Raw genomic sequence first — 18,306 nt, forward strand, 5'->3', positions numbered from 1 at the left:
CGTTTTCTGCACTTCCTACAGTCAGGAGTGACTATGGGCCTAACTTTGGGTTCCATTAAGGTCCAGATTTCGGCTCTGTCGATTCTCTTCCAGAAAGAACTGGCTTCACTGCCTGGAGTTCAGACATTTGTAAGGGGAGTGCTACATATTCAGCCCCTTTTTTGTGCCTTCTGTGGCACCTTGGGATCTCAACGTGGTGTTGAGTTTCTTAAAATCACATTGGTTTGAGCCACTTAAAACTGTGGATTTGAAATATCTCACGTGGAAAGTGGTCATGTTATGGGCCTTAGCTTCGGCCAGGCGTGTGTCAGAATTGGCGGCTTTGTCATGTAAAAGCCCTTATCTGATTTTCCATATGGATAGGGCAGAATTGAGGACTCGTCCCCAGTTTCTCCCTAAGGTGGTATCAGCTTTTCACTTGAACCAACCTATTGTAGTGCCTGCGGCTACTAGGGACTTGGAAGATTCCAAGTTACTGGACGTAGTCAGGGCCTTAAAAGTTTATATTTCCAGGACGGCTGGAGTCAGGAAAACTGACTCGTTTTTTTTTCCTGTAGGCACCCAACAAAATAGGTGCTCCTGCTTCTAAGCAGACTATTGCTCGCTAAATTTGTAGCACAATTCAGCTGGAGCATTCTGCGGCTGGATTGCCGCATCCTAAATCAGTAACAGCCCATTCCACGAGGAAAGTGGGCTCATCTTGGGCGGCTGCCCGAGGGGTCTCGGCTTTACAACTTTGCCGAGCTGCAACTTGGTCAGGGGCAAACACGTTTGCTAAATTCTACAAATTTGATACCCTGGCTGAGGAGGACCTTGAGTTCTCTCATTCGGTGCTGCAGAGTCATCCACACTCTCCCGCCCGTTTGGGAGCTTTGGTATAATCCCCATGGTCTTTACGGAGTTCCGAGCATCCACTATGACGTCGGAGAAAATAAGATTTTACTCACCGGTAAATCTATTTCTTGTAGTCCGTAGTGGATGCTGGGCGCCCATCCCAAGTGCGGATTGTCTGCAATACTTGTATATAGTTATTGCCTAACTAAAGGGTTATTGTTGAGCCATCTGTTGAGAGGCTCAGTTATATTTCATACTGTTAACTGGGTATAGTATCACGAGTTATACGGTGTGATTGGTGTGGCTGGTATGAGTCTTACCCGGGATTCAAAATCCTTCCTTATTGTGTCAGGTCTTCCGGGCACAGTATCCTAACTGAGGTCTGGAGGAGGGGCATAGAGGGAGGAGCCAGTGCACACCAGATAGTACCTAATCTTTCTTTTAGAGTGCCCAGTCTCCTGCGGAGCCCGTCTATTCCCCATGGTCCTTACGGAGTTCCCAGCATCCACTACGGACTACGAGAAATAGATTTACCGGTGAGTAAAATCTTATTTTAACATAGGCTTGTTAGCATATATGAATGCATATATCCATAAATTAACTATAACTAAAATTAACGATTTTCTTATATTTCTCTGACGTCCTAGTGGATGCTGGGGACTCCGTAAGGACCATGGGGAATAGACGGGCTCCGCAGAAGACTGGGCACTCTAAAAGAAAGATTAGGTACTATCTGGTGTGCACTGGCTCCTCCCTCTATGCCCCTCCTCCAGACCTCAGTTAGATTTCTGTGCCCGGCCGAGCTGGATGCACACTAGGGGCTCTCCTGAGTTCCTAGAAAGAAAGTATATGTTAGGTTTTTTATTTTACAGTGAGACCTGCTGGCAACAGGCTCACTGCAACGAGGGACTAAGGGGAGAAGAAGCGAACCTACCTGCTTGCAGCTAGCTTGGGCTTCTTAGGCTACTGGACACCATTAGCTCCAGAGGGATCGACCGCAGGACCCGTCCTTGGTGTTCGTTCCCGGAGCCGCGCCGCCGTCCCCCTTACAGAGCCAGAAGCATGAAGATGGTCCGGAAAATCGGCGGCAGAAGACTTCAGTCTTCACCAAGGTAGCGCACAGCACTGCAGCTGTGCGCCATTGCTCCTCATACACACTTCACACTCCGGTCACTGAGGGTGCAGGGCGCTGGGGGGGGGTGCCCTGAGCAGCAATAAAAACACCTTGGCTGGCAAAATAATCACAATATATAGCCCCAGAGGCTATATATGTGGTAATTACCCCTGCCAGAATACAGAAAAAAGCGGGAGAAAAGTCTGCCGAAAAAGGGGCGGAGCCATCTCCCTCAGCACACTGGCGCCATTTCTCTTCACAGTTCTGCTGGAAGGAAGCTCCCTGACTCTCCCCTGCAGTCTACACTACAGAAAGGGTAAAAAAGAGAGGGGGGGCACTAAATTTAGGCGCAGTATAACTTATAGCAGCTATAAGGGGACATAATTCACTTAGTCCCTGCATTATATAGCGCTCTGGTGTGTGCTGGCATACTCTCTCTCTGTCTCCCCAAAGGGCTTTTGTGGGGTCCTGTCTCCTTTAAGAGCATTCCCTGTGTGTGTGCGGTGTGTCGGTACGGCTGTGTCGACATGTTTGATGAGGAGGCTTATGTGGAGGCGGAGCAGATGCCTATAAATGTGATGTCACCCCCTGCGGGGCAGACACCTGAGTGGATGGATTTATGGAAGGAATTACGTGCACGTGTCGACTCCTTACATAAAAAATTTGACGACATGCCAAATGCGGGACAGCCGGCTTCTCAGCTCGTGCCTGCCCAGACACTTCAAAGGCCATCAGGGGCTCTGAAACGCCCACTACCTCAGATGGCAGACACAGATGTCGACACGGATACTGATACCAGTGTCGACGACGATGAGTCAAATTTAATGTCCACTAGGGCCATTCGTTGCATGATTGAGGCAATGAAAGAGGTATTACACATTTCTGATATAAACCCAGGTACCTCAAAAAAGGGTATTATGTTTGGGGAGAAAAAACTACCAATAGTTTTTCCCCCATCTGAAGAATTAAATGAAGTGTGTGAAGAAGCGTGGGCTTTCCCCGATAAAAAAAATTGGTGATTTCAAAAAAATTACTAATGGCGTTCCCTTTCTCGCCAGAGGATAGGTCACGTTGGGAAACTCCCCCTAGGGTGGATAAAGCGCTCACACGTTTGTCTAAAAAGGTGGCACTACCGTCTCCGGATACGGCCGCCCTAAAGGAACCTGCTGATAGAAAGCAGGAGGCTATCCTAAAGTCTATATATACACACACTGGTGTTATACTGAGACCAGCTATTGCTTCAGCGTGGATGTGCAGTGCTGCTGCTGCTTGGTCAGATTCCCTGTCGGAAAATATTGACACCCTAGACAGGGACACTATATTGCTAACCGTAGAGCATATTAAAGACTCAGTCTTGTACATGAGAGATGCACAGAGGGAGATCTGCCGGCTGGCATCTAGAATAAGTGCTTTGTCCATTTCTGCTAGGAGAGGCTTATGGACTCGGCAGTGGACAGGGGATGCAGATTCTAAAAGGCACATGGAAGTTTTGCCTTATAAGGGTGAGGAGTTATTCGGGGATGGTCTCTCAGACCTTGTTTCCACAGCAACAGCTGGGAAGTCAGCATTTTTGCCCCATGTCCCCTCACAGCCTAAGAAAGCGCCGTATTATCAGGTACAGTCCTTTCGACCCCAGAAAAACAGGCGGGGAAAAGGCGGGTCCTTTCTGTCTAGAGGCAGAGGAAGGGGAAAAAAGCTGCAACACACAGCAGGTTCCCAGGAACAAAAGTCCTCCCCCGCTTCTTCCAAATCCGCCGCATGACGGTGGGGCTCCACAGGCGGAGCCAGGTACGGTGGGGGGCCGCCTCAAAAATTTCAGCGATCAGTGGGTTCGCTCACGGGTGGATCCCTGGATCCTTCAATTAGTATCTCAGGGGTACAAGCTGGAATTCGAAGCGCCTCCCCCCCGCCGTTTCCTCAAATCGGCCTTACCGACAACTCCCTCGGGCAGGGAGGCTGTACTAGAAGCAATTCACAAGCTGTATTCCCAGCAGGTGATAGTCAAGGTACCCCTACTTCAACAAGGACGGGGTTACTATTCCACACTGTTTGTGGTACCGAAACCGGACGGTTCGGTGAGACCCATTTTAAATTTGAAATCCTTGAACACATACATAAAAAGATTCAAGTTCAAGATGGAATCGCTCAGGGCGGTTATTGCAAGCCTGGACGAGGGGGATTACATGGTATCCCTGGACATCAAGGATGCTTACCTGCATGTCCCAATTTACCTTCCTCACCAGGAGTACCTCAGATTTGTGGTACAGGATTGCCATTACCAATTCCAGACACTACCGTTTGGACTGTCCACGGCACCGAGGGTGTTTACCAAGGTAATGGCAGAAATGATGATACTCCTTCGAAAAAAGGGAGTTTTAATTATCCCGTACTTGGACGATCTCCTAATAAAGGCGAGGTCCAGGGAGCAGTTACTGGTCGGAGTAGCACTATCTCGGGAAGTGCTACAACAGCATGGCTGGATTCTAAACATTCCAAAGTCACAACTGGTTCCTTCCACACGCTTACTGTTCCTGGGGATGATTCTGGACACAGAACAGAAAAAAGTGTTTCTCCCGCAGGAGAAAGCCAAGGAGCTGTCATCTCTAGTCAGAGACCTCCTAAAACCAAAACGGGTATCGGTGCATCACTGCACACGAGTCCTGGGAAAAATGGTGGCTTCATACGAAGCAATTCCATTCGGCAGGTTCCATGCAAGGACCTTCCAGTGGGACCTCTTGGACAAGTGGTCGGGATCGCATCTTCAGATGCATCAACTGATAACCCTGTCTCCAAGGACCAGGGTGTCTCTACTGTGGTGGCTGCAGAGTGCTCATCTTCTAGAGGGCCGCAGATTCGGCATACAGGACTGGGTCCTGGTGACCACGGATGCCAGCCTTCGAGGCTGGGGCGCAGTCGCACAGGGAAGAAATTTCCAGGGACTTTGGTCAAGTCAGGAGTCGTCCCTACACATAAATATTCTGGAACTGAGGGCCATTTACAATGCCCTAAGTCAGGCAAGGCCCCTGCTTCAAAACCAGCCGGTTCTGATCCAATCAGACAACATCACGGCAGTCGCCCATGTAAACCGACAGGGCGGCACAAGAAGCAGGATGGCGATGGCAGAAGCCACAAGGATTCTCCGGTGGGCGGAAAATCACGTACTAGCACTGTCAGCAGTGTTCATTCCGGGAGTGGACAACTGGGAAGCAGACTTCCTCAGCAGACACGACCTACACCCGGGAGAGTGGGGACTTCATCCAGAAGTCTTCCTACTGTTGATAAACCGTTGGGAAAAGCCACAGGTGGACATGATGGCGTCCCGCCTCAACAAAAAGCTAAAGAGATATTGCGCCAGGTCAAGGGACCCTCAGGCGATAGCTGTGGACGCTCTAGTGACACCGTGGGTGTACCAGTCGGTTTATGTGTTCCCTCCTCTGCCTCTCATACCAAAGGTACTGAGAATAATAAGAAGGCGAGGAGTAAGAACGATACTCGTGGTTCCGGATTGGCCAAGAAGAGCTTGGTACCCAGAACTTCAAGAAATGTTATCAGAGGACCCATGGCCTCTACCGCTCAGACAGGATCTGCTACAGCAGGGGCCCTGTCTGTTCCAAGACTTACCGCGGCTGCGTTTGACGGCATGGCGGTTGAATTCCGGATCCTAAAGGAAAAGGGCATTCCGGAGGAAGTCATTCCTACGCTGATAAAAGCCAGGAAAGAAGTAACCGCAAACCATTATCACCGCATTTGGCGAAAATATGTTGCGTGGTGTGAGGCCAGGAAGGCCCCTACAGAGGAATTTCAGCTGGGTCGTTTTCTGCACTTCCTACAGTCGGGGGTGACTATGGGCCTAAAATTGGGTTCCATTAAGGTCCAGATTTCGGCTCTGTCGATTTTCTTCCAGAAAGAACTGGCTTCACTGCCTGAAGTTCAGACTTTTGTAAAGGGAGTGCTTCATATTCAGCCCCCTTTTGTGCCTCCTGTGGCACCTTGGGATCTCAATGTGGTGTTGAGTTTCCTAAAATCACATTGGTTTGAACCACTTAAAACTGTGGATCTGAAATATCTCACGTGGAAAGTGGTCATGTTATTGGCCTTGGCTTCGGCCAGGCGTGTGTCAGAATTGGCGGCTTTGTCATGTAAAAGCCCTTATCTGATTTTCCATATGGATAGGGCAGAATTGAGGACTCGTCCCCAGTTTCTCCCTAAGGTGGTATCAGCTTTTCACTTGAACCAACCTATTGTGGTGCCTGCGGCTACTAGGGACTTGGAGGATTCCAAGTTACTGGACGTAGTCAGGGCCTTGAAAATTTATGTTTCCAGGACGGCTGGAGTCAGGAAAACTGACTCGCTTTTTATCCTGTATGCACCCAACAAAATAGGTGCTCCTGCTTATAAGCAGACTATTGCTCGCTGGATTTGTAGCACAATTCAGCTGGCGCATTCTGCGGCTGGATTGCCGCATCCTAAATCAGTGAAAGCCCATTCCACGAGGAAGGTGGGCTCATCTTGGGCGGCTGCCCGAGGGGTCTCGGCTTTACAACTTTGCCGAGCTGCAACTTGGTCAGGGGCAAACACGTTTGCTAAATTCTACAAATTTGATACCCTGGCTGAGGAGGACCTTGAGTTTTCTCATTCGGTGCTGCAGAGTCATCCGCACTCTCCCGCCCGTTTGGGAGCTTTGGTATAATCCCCATGGTCCTTACGGAGTCCCCAGCATCCACTAGGACGTCAGAGAAAATAAGATTTTACTCACCGGTAAATCTATTTCTCGTAGTCCGTAGTGGATGCTGGGCGCCCATCCCAAGTGCGTATTGTCTGTAATACTTGTATATAGTTATTGCCTAACTAAAGGGTTATTGTTGAGCCATCTGTTGAGAGGCTCAGTTATATTTCATACTGTTAACGGGGTATAATATCACGAGTTATACGGTGTGATTGGTGTGGCTGGTATGAGTCTTACCCGGGATTCAAAATCCTTCCTTATTGTGTCAGGTCTTCCGGGCACAGTATCCTAACTGAGGTCTGGAGGAGGGGCATAGAGGGAGGAGCCAGTGCACACCAGATAGTACTAAATCTTTCTTATAGAGTGCCCAGTCTCCTGCGGAGCCCGTCTATTCCCCATGGTCCTTACGGAGTCCCCAGCATCCACTACGGACTACGAGAAATAGATTTACCGGTGAGTAAAATCTTATTTTAATGGTCTTTTACATCATTTACATAAATGGATTGGCAAATCCCCCAAGGTATTCAGTGGCAGAGCCATTGTTGCTGCAGCATTTGTACTCTGGAAGGCCATATGATTTGGAATCTCTATTTACTATGCAGGGGAACTTTTTTTTTTTAGATAGGGATTTCAAGGTGTGGGTAAGGTGAGAGCACTTTAACTCAGATCACTATTTAAAGAGCTGCACAGTAAAAACATAAGTTACTGAAAAACATATATTTCTCTAACGTCCTAGTGGATGCTGGGGACTCCGTAAGGACCATGGGGAATAAACGGGCTCCGCAGGAGACAGGGCACTCTAAGAAAGAATTAGGACTACTGGTGTGCACTGGCTCCTCCTTCTATGCCCCTCCTCCAGACCTCAGTTAGAATCTGTGCCCGGACGGAGCTGGGTGCATTTTAGTGAGCTCTCCAGAGCTTGCTAATAAGAAAGTATTTTGTTAGGTTTTTTATTTTCAGAGAGATCTGCTGGCAACAGACTCTCTGCTACGTGGGACTGAGGGGAGAGAAGCAAACCTACTAACTGCGGATAGGTTGCGCTTCTTAGGCTACTGGACACCATTAGCTCCAGAGGGATCGAACAAAGGAACTCACCCTTGGTCGTCCGTTCCCGGAGCCGCGCCGCCGTCCCCCTCGCAGAGCCAGAAGACAGAAGCCGGCGAGTGAAGCAAGAAGACATCAAAATCGGTGGCAGAGGACTCCTGTCTTCATATGAGGTAGCGCACAGCACTGCAGCTGTGCGCCATTGCTCCCACACTAACCCACACACTCCGGTCACTGTAGGGTGCAGGGGGGGGCGCCCTGGGCAGCAATTAAGTACCTCCTGGCAAAAGAAAGCATATATACAGCTGGGCACTGTATATATGCATGAGCCCCCGCCATTATGTTTCACAAAATCGCGGGACAGAAGCCCGCCGCTGAGGGGGCGGGGCTTCCTCAGCACTCACCAGCGCCATTTTCTCTCCACTGCTCCGCTGAGAGGAAGGTCCCCAGGCTCTCCCCTGCAGATTCACGAAAAAGAGGGTAAAAAGAGAGGGGGGGCACATAAATTTAGCGCAATATCAGTATATACAGCAGCTACTGGGTAAACACTAAGTTACTGTGTAATTCCTGGGTTATATAGAGCTGGGGTGTGTGCTGGCATACTCTCTCTCTGTCTCTCCAAAAGGCCTTGTGGGGGTTCTGTCCTCAAATAGAGCTCCCCTGTGTGTGTGGTGTGTCGCTACGATTGTGTCGACATGTTTGACGAGGAAGGCTATGTGGAAGCAGAGCAGGTGCAGTTGAATGTGGTGTCTCAGCCGACGGCGCCGACACCTGATTGGATGGATATGTGGAAGGTGTTAAATGATAATGTAAACTCCTTGCATAAAAGGTTGGATAAAGCTGAAGCCTTGGGACAGTCAGGGTCTCAACCCATGCCTGATCCTACAGCGCAGAGGCCGTCAGGGTCTCAGAAGCGCCCACTATCCTAGATTGTTGACACAGATATCGACACGGACTCTGACTCCAGTGTCGATGGCGATGATGCAAAGTTACAGCCTAAAATGGCTGAAGCCATCCGCTACATGATTATAGCAATGAAGGATGTATTGCACATTTCAGAGGTAAACCCGGTCCCTGACAAGAGGGTTTATATATTTGGGGAAAAACGGCAAGAAGTGACTTTTCCCCCTTCACATGAGTTAAATGATTTATGTGAAAAAGCTTGGGATTCTCCTGATAGGAAAGTGCAGATTCCCTAACGGTTGCTTATGGCGTATCCTTTCCCGCCAACGGACAGGTTACGCTGGGAGTCATCCCCTAGGGTAGACAAAGATTTGACACGCTTATCTAAGAAGGTGGCCCTGCCGTCACAGGATACGGCCTCCCTAAAGGATCCTGCGGATAGGAAGCAGGAAGGTATCCTAAAGTCTGTTTATACACATTCAGGTACCATACTGAGGCCGGCAATTGCGTCGGCCTGGATGTGTAGTGCTGTAGCGGCATGGACAGATACTCTGTCTGAGGAACTGGATACCTTGGACAGGGATACTATTTTACTGACCCTGGGGCATATAAAGGACGCTGTCCTATATATGAGGGATGCCCAGAGGGACATTTGCCTACTGGGCTCTAGAATAAATGCAATGTCGATTTCTGCCAGAAGGGTCCTGTGGACTCGGCAATGGACAGGTGATGCCGACTCAAAAAAGCACATGGAGGTTTTACCTTATAAGGGTGAGGAATTATTTGGGGACGGTCTCTCGGACCTAGTTTCCACAGCTACGGCTGGGAAGTCAAATTTTTTGCCATATATTCCCTCACAGCCTAAGAAAGCACCGTATTACCAAATGCAGTCCTTTCGATCACAAAGAGGCAAGAAAGTCTGAGGTGCGTCCTTTCTTGCCAGAGGCAGGGGTAGAGGAAAGAAGCTGCACAATACAGCTAGTTCCCAGGAACAGAAGTCCTCACCGGCTTCCACTAAATCCACCGCATGACGCTGGGGCTCCACAGGTGGAGCCGGGAGCAGTGGGGTCGCGTCTCCGAAATTTCAGCCACCAGTGGGTTCGCTCACAGGTGGATCCCTGGGCTATACAGATTGTGTCTCAGGGATACAAGCTGGAATTCGAAGTGATGCCCCCTCACCGCTTCCTCAAATCGTCCCTGCCAGCTTCCCCCATAGAGAGGGGAGGTAGTGTTAGCGGCGATTCACAAATTATATATCTCCAGCAGGTGGTGGTAAAGGTTCCCCTCCTTCAACAGGGAAGGGGTTACTATTCCACAATGTTTGTGGTACCGAAACCGGACGGTTCGGTCAGACCCATATTGAATTTAAAATCCCTGAACATTAACCTGAAAAGGTTCAAGTTCAAGATGGAATCGCTCAGAGCGGTAATTGCAAGCCTGGAAGAGGGGGATTTTATGGTGTCTCTGGACATAAAGGATGCTTACCTGCATGTCCCCATTTATCCGCCTCATCAGGAGTACCTCAGATTTGTGGTACAGGACTGCTATTACCAATTCCAGACGTTGCCGTTTGGTCTGTCCACGGCACCGAGAATATTTACCAAGGTAATGGCGGAAATGATGGTGCTCCTACGAAAGCAAGGAGTCACAATTATCCCATACTTGGACGATCTCCTCATAAAGGCGAGGTCCAGAGAGCAGTTGCTGATCAGCGTAGCACACTCTCAGGAAGTGTTGCAACAGCACGGCTGGATTCTGAATATTCCAAAGTCGCAGCTGATTCCTACGACGCGTCTGCCCTTCCTGGGCATGATTCTGGACACTGACCAGAAGAAGGTGTTTCTCCCGGCGGAGAAGGCTCAGGAGCTCGTGACTCTGGTCAGAGAGCTCTTAAAACCAAAACAGGTGTCGGTGCATCAATGCACGCGAGTCCTGGGAAAGATGGTGGCGTCATACGAAGCCATTCCCTTCGGCAGGTTCCATGCAAGGAACTTTCAGTGGGACCTGTTGGACAAGTGGTCCGGATCGCATCTTCAGATGCATCGGCTGATCACCCTATCCACCAGGGCCAGGGTGTCTCTTCTGTGGTGGCTGCAAAGTGCTCACCTTCTCGAGGGCCGCAGGTTCGGCATACAGGACTGGGTCCTGGTGACCACGGATGCAAGCCTCCGAGGATGGGGGGCAGTCACTCAGGGAAGAAACTTCCAAGAGCTGTGGTCAAGTCAGGAGACTTGTCTGCACATCAACATCCTGGAACTAAGGGCCATATACAACGCCCTGAGTCAAGCGGAGCCTCTGCTTCGCAACCAACCGGTGCTGATTCAGTCAGACAACATCACCGCAGTGGCTCATGTGAACCGCCAGGGCGGCACAAGAAGCAGGGTGGCGATGGCGGAAGCCACCAGAATTCTTCGTTGGGCAGAGAATTACGTGCAAGCACTGTCAGCAGTGTTCATTCCGGGAGTGGACAACTGGGAAGCAGACTTCCTCAGCAGGCACGACCTCCACCCGGGAGAGTGGGGACTTCATCAAGAAGTCTTCACACAGATTACAAATCGATGGGAACTGCCACAGCTGGACATGATGGCATCCCGCCTCAACAAAAAGCTACAAAGGTATTGCGCCAGGTCAAGAGACCCTCAGGCGATAGCTGTGGACGCACTAGTGACACCGTGGGTGTTCCAGTCGGTCTTTGTGTTTCCTCCTCTTCCTCTTATCCCCAAGGTGCAGAGAATCATAAGAAACAGAGGAGTGAGAACAATACTCATTGTTCCGGATTGGCCAAGAAGGACTTGGTACCCGGAACTGCAAGAAATGCTCACAGAGGACCCATGGCCTCTGCCTTTCAGACAGGATCTGTTGCAACAAGGGCTCTGTCAGTTCCAAGACTTACCGCGGCTGCGTTTGACGGCATGGCGGTTGAACGCCGGATCCTAGTAGAAAAAGGCATTCCGGATGAAGTTATTCCTACGCTGATAAAGGCTAGGAAGGACGTGACAGCAAAACATTATCACCGTATATGGCGAAAATATGTTGCTTGGTGTGAGGCCAGGAAGGCCCCTACAGAGGAATTCCAGCTGGGCCGGTTCCTGCACTTCCTACAGTCAGGAGTGACTATGGGCTTAAAATTAGGGTCCATAAAGGTCCAGATTTCGGCTCTATCCATTTTCTTTCAAAAGGAACTGGCTTCACTTCCTGAGGTTCAGACATTTGTAAAGGGAGTGCTGCATATTCAGCCCCCTTTTGTGCCACCAGTGGCACCTTGGGATCTTAACGTGGTGTTGAGTTTCCTGAAATCTCACTGGTTTGAGCCACTTAAGACCGTGGAGCTAAAGTATCTCACGTGGAAAGTGGTCATGCTATTGGCCTTAGCTTCGGCTAGGCGTGTGTCAGAATTGGCGGCTTTGTCATGTAAAAGCCCCTATCTGGTTTTCCATATGGACAGGGCAGAATTACGGACTCGTCCGCAATTTCTGCCGAAGGTGGTGTCATCTTTTCATTTGAACCAACCTATTGTGGTGCCTGCGGCTACTCGTGACTTGGAGGATTCCAAGTTGCTAGATGTAGTCAGGGCTTTAAAGATTTATGTAACCAGAACGGCTGGAGTCAGGAAAACTGACTCGCTGTTTATCCTGTATGCATCCAACAAGCTGGGTGCTCCTGCTTCAAAGCAAACTATTGCTCGCTGGATCTGTAACACGATTCAGCAAGCTCATTCTGCGGCTGGATTACCGCATCCAAAATCAGTGAAAGCCCATTCCACAAGGAAGGTGGGCTCTTCTTGGGCGGCTGCCCGAGGGGTCTCGGCATTACAGCTTTGCCGAGCAGCTACTTGGTCGGGTTCAAACACTTTTTTGCAAAATTCTACAAGTTTGATACCCTGGCTGAGGAGGACCTTGTGTTTGCCCATTCGGTGCTGCAGAGTCATCTGCACTCTCCCGCCCGTTTGGGAGCTTTGGTATAATCCCCATGGTCCTTACGGAGTCCCCAGCATCCACTAGGACGTTAGAGAAAATAAGATTTTACTCACCGGTAAATCTATTTCTCGTAGTCCGTAGTGGATGCTGGGCGCCCGTCCCAAGTGCGGACTTCTTCTGCAATACTTGTATATAGTCATTGTTTATTTAAGGGTTATGTTATGTTGGCATCCGTTTGTTTGATGCTCTGTTGTTGTTCATACTGTTGACTGGGTATGTTATCACAAGTTATACGGTGTGATTGGTGTGGCTGGTATGAGTCTTACCCTGGATTCCAAAATCCTTTCCTTGTAATGTCAGCTCTTCCGGGCACAGTTTCCTTAACTGAGGTCTGGAGGAGGGGCATAGAGGGAGGAGCCAGTGCACACCAGTAGTCCTAATTCTTTCTTAGAGTGCCCTGTCTCCTGCGGAGCCAGTCTATTCCCCTTGGTCCTTACGGAGTCCCCAGCATCCACTACGGACTACGAGAAATAGATTTACCGGTGAGTAAAATCTTATTTTTACTATGTATATTGAACATGGGTTTTCCATGTATTTCTATTTAAAGTAAATACCGTGGGGTATATTCAATTGAAGTCTAAAGCTGCCGTCTGTCGAAAAGACGGCAGTTTTCGACTTTTTTAGGTCGGACGGGGTTCCGACCTATTAAATATAAACCCAAATTCGACTTGTCGAAAAAAAAGCACGTGGACCGGCGGAATAGCTGCTGATCCGTGTGCTTCTGTCGAAAAGACTGTCTCAATCTGACTTTAAAAACAGTCGGATTTAGATGAGGGGGGAGAGCTGCGGGCAGACGGGGGAGAGCAGCGCTACAGCAGCGGCTATAGCAGCGTAGCGGAGGACGTGTCACAGCCGCCGCTCACAGCAGCGTCCACCCGGCTCCAGCAAGTGAGATCTGCTGGAGCCGGGTAAACGCTGCCATAAGCGGCGGCTGTGACACATCCACCGGCTACGCTGCTATAGCCGCTGCTGTAGCGCTGATCTACCCCGTCTGCCCGCGGCTGTGCCCCGTCTCAGCTACCGCATCTCTATTCGACTTTTTTTTAAATCGAATTGAGGTGGCATTGAATAGCCCTTTGTCGGTTCCATTCCGACAAATGAATGTCGGAATGGATCCGACTTCAAATGAATATACCCCTGTATGTGCATCTGACCTGGAGCCAGGGGCTTTGTACCAGGGTAATGCTCCTTTACTAATAAGAAGTCAAATTAGTTTGTTATTTTATAATTGTGGGGTTGAGAGGAGAACTAATTACAAGCCGCAATATCACTTGCTCACTTCCTCTCTCACCTCTCCAATATTGCATATAGCATTGTTATTACAGGTTGAGTATCCCATATCCAAATATTCCGAAATACAGAATATTCCGAAATACGGACTTTTCTGAGTGAGAATGAGTTAGTGAAACCTTTGATTTTTGATGGCTCAATGTACACAAACTTTGTTTAATACACAAAGTTATTATAAAATAAGATTTTACTCACCGGTAAATCTATTTCTCGTAGTCCGTAGTGGATGCTGGGAACTCCGAAAGGACCATGGGGAATAGCGGCTCCGCAGGAGACTAGGCACAACTAAAAGAAAGCTTTTAGACTACCTGGTGTGCACTGGCTCCTCCCACTATGACCCTCCTCCAAGCCTCAGTTAGGATACTGTGCCTGGAAGAGCTGACACAATAAGGAAGGATTTTGAATCCCGGGTAAGACTCATACCAGCCACACCAATCACACCGTATAACTCGTGATACCATATCCAGTTAACAGTATGAAACATAACTGAGCCTCTCAACAGATGGCTCAGAACAATAACCCTTTAGTTAACAATAACTATATACAAGTATTGCAGACAATCCGCACTTGGGATGGGCGCCCAGCATCCACTACGGACTACGAGAAATAGATTTACCGGTGAGTAAAATCTTATTTTCTCTAACGTCCTAGTGGATGCTGGGAACTCCGAAAGGACCATGGGGATTATACCAAAGCTCCCAAACGGGCGGGAGAGTGCGGATGACTCTGCAGCACCGAATGAGAGAACTCGAGGTCCTTCTCAGCCAGGGTATCAAATTTGTAGAATTTAGCAAACGTGTTTGCCCCTGACCAAGTTGCAGCTCTGCAAAGTTGTAAAGCCGAGACCCCTCGGGCAGCCGCCCAAGATGAGCCCACTTTCCTCGTGGAATGGGCTTTTACTGATTTAGGATGCGGCAATCCAGCCGCAGAATGCTCCAGCTGAATTGTGCTACAAATTCAGCGAGCAATAGTCTGCTTAGAAGCAGGAGCACCTATTTTGTTGGGTGCCTACAGGATAAAAAGCGAGTCAGTTTTCCTGACTCCAGCCATCCTGGAAATATAATTTTTTAAGGCCCTGACTACGTCCAGTAACTTGGAATCTTCCAAGTCCCTAGTAGCCGCAGGCACTACAATAGGTTGGTTCAAGTGAAAAGCTGATACCACCTTAGGGAGAAACTGGGGACGAGTCCTCAATTCTGCCCTATCCATATGGAAAATCAGATAAGGGCTTTTACATGACAAAGCCGTCCATTCTGACACACGCCTGGCCGAAGCCAAGGCCAATAACATGACCACTTTCCACGTGAGATATTTCAAATCCACAGTTTTAAGTGGCTCAAACCAATGTGATTTTAGGAAACTCAACACCACGTTGAGATCCCAAGGTGCCACAGGAGGCACAAAAGGGGGCTGAATATGTAGCACTCCCTTTACAAATGTCTGAACTCCAGGCAGTGAAGCCAGTTCTTTCTGGAAGAAAATCGACAGAGCCGAAATCTGGACCTTAATGGAACCCAAGTTTAGGCCCATAGTCACTCCTGACTGTAGGAAGTGCAGAAAACGACCCAGCTGAAATTCCTCTGTTGGGGCCTTCCTGGCCTCACACCACGCAACATATTTTTGCCAAATACGGTGATAATGCTTTGCGGTTACTTCTTTCCTGGCTTTTATCAGCGTAGGAATGACTTCCTCCGGAATGCCCTTTTCCTTTAGGATCCGGAATTCAACCGCCATGCCGTCAAACGCAGCCGCGGTAAGTCTTGGAACAGACAGGGCCCCTGCTGTAGCAGATCCTGTCTGAGCGGTAGAGGCCATGGGTCCTCTGAGATCATTTCTTGAAGTTCTGGGTACCAAGCTCTTCTTGGCCCATCCGGAACCACGAGTATCGGTCTTACTCCTCGTTTTCTTATTATTCTCAGTACCTTTGGTACATAAACCGACTGGTACACCCACGGTGTCACTAGAGCGTCCACAGCTATTGCCTGAGGGTCCCTTGACCTGGCGCAATATCTAGTTTTCTCTGATGTCCTAGTGGATGCTGGGACTTCCGTAAGGACCATGGGGAATAGCGGCTCCGCAGGAGACTGGGCACAAAAGTAAAAGCTTTAGACTAGCTGGTGTGCACTGGCTCCTCCCCCTATGACCCTCCTCCAAGCCTCAGTTAGATTTTTGTGCCCGGCCGAGAAGGGTGCATGCTAGGTAGCTCTCCTGAGCTGCTTAGAGTAAAAGTTTAAATAGGTTTTTTATTTTCAGTGAGACCTGCTGGCAACAGGCTCACTGCATCGTGGGACTAAGGGGAGAAGAAGCGAACTCACCTGCATGCAGAGTGGATTGGGCTTCTTGGCTACTGGACATTAGCTCCAGAGGGACGATCACAGGTTCAGCCTGGATGGGTCCCGGAGCCGCGCCGCCGGCCCCCTTACAGAGCCAGAAGAGCGAAGAGGTCCGGAGAAATCGGCGGCAGAAGACGTTCCTGTCTTCAGATAAGGTAGCGCACAGCACTGCAGCTGTGCGCCATTGCTCTCAGCACACTTCACACTCCGGTCACTGAGGGTGCAGGGCGCTGGGGGGGAGCGCCCTGAGACGCAATAAAACACTATAAAAACCTCATATGGCTAAAGAAATGCATCACATATAGCTCCTGGGCTATATGGATGCATTTAACCCCTGCCAGTTTTCCTAAAAAAAGCGGGAGAAAAGGCCGCCGTGAAGGGGGCAGAGCCTTTCTCCTCAGCACACAAGCGCCATTTTCTTTCACAGCTCCGCTGGAAGGACGGCTCCCTGACTCTCCCCTGCAGTCCTGCTACAAGAATCAGGGTAAAACAAGAGAGGGGGGGCACTATTGGCAACTAATATAAAACAGCAGCTATAAAGGGAGAAACACTTACATAAGGTTATCCCTGTATATATATATATATATAGCGCTCTGGGGTGTGCTGGCAAACTCTCCCTCTGTCTCCCCAAAGGGCTCGTGGGGTCCTGTCCTCTTTCAGAGCATTCCCTGTGTGTGTGCTGGATGTCGGTACGATTGTGTCGACATGTATGAGGAGGAAAATGATGTGGAAGCAGAGCAATTGCCTGTTAGTGATGTCACCCCCTAGGGAGTCGACACCTGACTGGATGGTCGTATTTAAAGAATTACGTGACAATGTCAGCACTTTGCAAAAAACTGTTGACGACATGAGACAGCCGGCAAATCAATTAGTGCCTGTTCAGGCGTCTCAGACACCGTCAGGGGCGCTAAAACGCCCGTTACCTCAGATGGTCGACACAGACCCAGACACGGATACTGAATCCAGTGTCGACGGTGAGGAGACAAACGTAATGTCCAGTAGGGCCACACGTTACATGATCACGGCAATGAAGGAGGCATTGAATATTTCTGACACTACAAGTACCACAAAAAAGTGTATTATGTGGGGTGTGAAAAAACTACCAGTAGTTTTTCCTGAATCAGATGAATTAAATGAGGTGTGTGATAAAGCGTGGCTTTCCCCCGATAAAAAACTGCTGATTTCTAATAAATTATTGGCACTATACCCTTTCCCGCCAGAGGTTAGGGCACGTTGGGAAACACCTCCTAGGGTAGATAAGGCGCTCACACGCTTATCAAAACAAGTGGCGTTACCGTCTCCCGATACGGCCGCCCTCAAGGAACCAGCTGATAGGAGGCTGGAAAATATCCTAAAAGGTATATACACACATACTGGTGTAGAGACTTAATAGAGAACACGAATGGCGCCAGAAGGCAACAAGCAGCAACCCCTTTGCACCAGTGGTACTCCCTTATACCAATATGAAACAGTGAACAAAAAAGAGTGAGTGCAATAGGGTGCGCTAAATGCGAAAAGCTGGTGAACAGATCTGCTTGACCTGTTATATGTGATATTAGAGGTTAATACTTCCCTTTATATCACCTATAAGCATATACTTCTTAGGTCCGTTCCACATATGAAAAAGAAATAAAAAGATGCATATAGTGTAGTATGTTTAAAATGAAACAGAATTTAATCATAAAACAAATACACAAAATTCCTAAAAACACTTGTTTTTTCCTCCCGCAATGATGGGTAATAAAGGTGGAGGATTACCAGATGAGAGTGATCAATGGGCGTATAAGATGTAACCTTAGGGTAACTGGCTCCGGAACCGGGTTCCCTCGTCCACGTCCCAATCGTCTGGTCAGCCTTACACCTGCTGGTGGTTCAATGGATACTTCACTCTCCTGCTGCTACGCGTTTCGGGAATGTCCCCTCAAGGAACCAGCTGATAGGAGGCTGGAAAATATCCTAAAAGGTATATACACACATACTGGTGTTATACTGCGACCAGCAATCGCCTCAGCCTGGATGTGCAGCGCTGGAGTGGCTTGGTCGGATTCCCTGACTGAAAATATTTATACCCTGGATAGGGACAGT

General features: G+C 49.1%; 1 protein-coding gene across 4 annotated transcripts in view; it reads left to right on the top strand.

Annotated features, from left to right (window-relative positions):
* The window catches only part of ANKRD26 (ankyrin repeat domain containing 26), a 351,340-nt gene that overhangs the window by 116,499 nt on the left and 216,535 nt on the right, over positions 1-18,306 (top strand). The window lies entirely within an intron of this gene.

This window comes from Pseudophryne corroboree, chromosome 6 (genome assembly GCF_028390025.1).
Source record: "Pseudophryne corroboree isolate aPseCor3 chromosome 6, aPseCor3.hap2, whole genome shotgun sequence".
In the NCBI taxonomy this organism is placed as follows: domain Eukaryota; kingdom Metazoa; phylum Chordata; class Amphibia; order Anura; family Myobatrachidae; genus Pseudophryne; species Pseudophryne corroboree.